Below are 2,791 nucleotides of genomic sequence, written 5' to 3'. Positions count from 1 at the left end.
TACTCAAATTTTTATACCTGGGGTGAGAAATACCAAATCATTGTTCCTTCTTCAGTACGCACTCATATAATGGAAATTGCACATTATGGATCAGGTGGTCATTTGGGACAATACAAAACTTGCCATAGAATACTTAATAGTTCTATTCGCCTAATTTGAGGAAAGACGTAGATTTCATAGAGACATGTCATGTATGCCAAATAGCTGGCAAACCTAACAAATTAATTCCTAAAGCCCCTTTACAGCCTATTTTAGTCCCACATGAGCCCTTTGAGAAATTAGTAATAGACTGTGTTGGACCCTTGCCCAAGATGAAAGGTGGTAACCAATATTTATTAACTCTTATGTGACCCAGTACTCTTTTTCCAGAGGCCATTTCACTTAGGAATATATCTGCCAAAAATATTGCTAAACACGTTTTAAGTTTCTTTACTACTTACGAGATCCCCAAGGATATCCAAACTGATCGTGGTTCTAACTTTACAAGTAAACTCTTCAGAAATCCTTAAGGAATTAAATATAGAACAGCTTATCTGCATATCATCCGGAATCTGAGTCCTTGAACGATGGCACCAAACATTTAAGAGTATGTTAAAGTTTTGTTTCGAGAGCAATATTGATAGGGATGAAGGAGTAAAGTTTTTGTTTGCTATACGAGAGTCCCCCCAGGAATCCCTTGGTGTTTCTCCTTTTGAAATGGTGTATGGGAGGTTATTAAGAGGACCCCTTGCATTAAAGATGAATGGTTAAAGCCCCCACACTCTAATCAGACTGTAACTGTTCAACAATATTTGAGCAATATTTGAGTAACTTTAAAGAAACTCTTTCCAAAGTCCGTAAAATAGCCAGTGAAAACTTAAGCAAAGCTCAGATTAAAATGAAAAATAGTTATGGTCAAAAAACAAAAATTAGGAAGTTCAACCCAGGAGATCTTGTGCTAGCATATTTTCCTATCCCTGGATCCCCATTTTCCTCCAAATTCTTGGTCTATATAAAGTAGATAAAAATGTCAATAACCATACCTCTGTGATTGAAACCCCTGATAGAAGGAAAAGTACTCAAATTATCCATGCCAATCTGCTTAAAAGGTATAATTCCAGGAATACTGAAACTGGTTATGGAGACAAAATTGTTAATGTTGAGGTAAAGGACGAGAAACCTTAAATGAACCTGAATTCATCCATTCGGGGCGTTTTGTAGATAATTGTGCTGCTCTGAAAGACTGAAAACTCATGTCAACATCTTTCTCCTTTTCAATCAGGACTTCAAAATCTTATTTACTCTTACCCAGAACTTTATGGGGAAAATCCAGGTCAGTGTATAGTCCTCACCCATAACATCGAATTTCTACCAGGAACTGCTCCCATACGACAACACCCTTATCGCATCAGCCCGGCCAAGAAACTAGTGATGAAAGAAGTGGAATATCTTCTGAGCCGGATTAGCAAAACCAAGCAAGTCACCATGGGCGTCTCCCTGTCGATTGGTACCAAAAGAGGATGGCAGCATGTGACTGTGTACATACTACAGGAGAGTAAATTCTTCTACTGTTAAGGATAGTCACCCTTTACCCCGTCTAGATGACCTTATAGACTTGTGGGCCAAGTGAAGTATGTAGCTAAGATAGATCTCCTCAGGGGGTATTATCAGGTGAAGTTAACATCTAGAGCCAAGCTTATATCGGCTTTCATAACTCCTTTTGGGTTATTCAGTATGAAGTAATGCCATTTGGTTTAACTAATGCCCCATCCACATTTCAACGCATAATTAACTACACTATTCAGGGTTTAGAGGGAGTATTTGCATGCCTTTTGGTTTAACAAATGCCCCATCCACATTTCAACGCATAATTAACTACACTATTCAGGGTTTAGAGGGAGTATTTGCATATCTAGAAGGGCTTATGAAACTTTTGAATATGCTCTTTAATAGATTAAGAGAAGCCCAGTTAACAATAAATTTACAAAAATGTGTTTTTGGTCAAGCTATAGTCAGTTACTTGGGACATTTTATGTCAGTCCTAAAACTGCAAATGTTAATACCATTCTTGACTATCCAGAACCGGTTTCATATTACAGAAAGTTCTGCCGTAATTTTGCTTAAGTAGCTGCCCCTTTACATAGTCTTACCAGCCCTAAAAAGTACGAATGGGATGAGAGATGTCAGGCAGCATTTGAACATTTAAAATATTTTGAGTAGTGAGCCAGACTTGCACAGTCCTAATTTTCCTAAACCCTTCTCTTTACAAGTAGACGCTTGCAACGCAGGTGCTGGAGAATTGTTGCTGCAGGAAATTGATGGGGTACTCCACTCAATAGGATACACGTCCAGTAGCTTCAAGCCTCCTCAGCTGTCCTACAATACCGTAGAGAAGGAGGTTTTAAGTTTGGTTCTCGCTCTCCAAAAGTTTGAATGTTATCTACAAGGAGCTCCCGTTTCCATGTCTATACGGACCACAACGCCCTCGCCCTTTTTGAGCGCACCAAGGCCCATAATCAGCGCTTACTAAGATGGGCTTTATATCTTCAAAACTTCAACCTTCAAATAAATCGCCTCAAGAGCAGCGACAAAGTATTTGCTGATGCCTTGCCACGGGCCCATTCTCAACCTTCTCAGGAGATTTAAGGTGTTTAACTTTGATCAAGCCACTCCGCTGGGCTTGATCCTCTAGGGGGAGGTGTTACACCTTCCTCATTATTGTAATTATTGTATATATTCTGCCTAACTGTTTTCCCCTGTATACCACTTACCTTTGACCTTTCCCAGAAACTTTTTTGCCTTTTTTCACACC

At 39.2% G+C, this 2,791-nt stretch overlaps 1 long non-coding RNA gene across 1 annotated transcript; it reads left to right on the top strand.

The window, feature by feature from the left end:
• The first annotated feature begins 797 nt into the window (after positions 1–797).
• On the top strand, positions 798–2,534 carry LOC137620268 (uncharacterized). The gene is made up of 2 exons (XR_011040038.1): positions 798–1,650; positions 2,253–2,534. It is a non-coding gene; the product is annotated as an uncharacterized lncRNA (long non-coding RNA).
• Positions 2,535–2,791: the final 257 nt, after the last annotated feature.

This window comes from Palaemon carinicauda, chromosome 26 (assembly GCF_036898095.1).
Source record: "Palaemon carinicauda isolate YSFRI2023 chromosome 26, ASM3689809v2, whole genome shotgun sequence".
Classification (NCBI taxonomy): domain Eukaryota; kingdom Metazoa; phylum Arthropoda; class Malacostraca; order Decapoda; family Palaemonidae; genus Palaemon; species Palaemon carinicauda.
The sequence above is the reverse complement of the archived record's forward strand: the minus strand, read 5'-3'. Positions and strand labels throughout refer to the sequence as shown.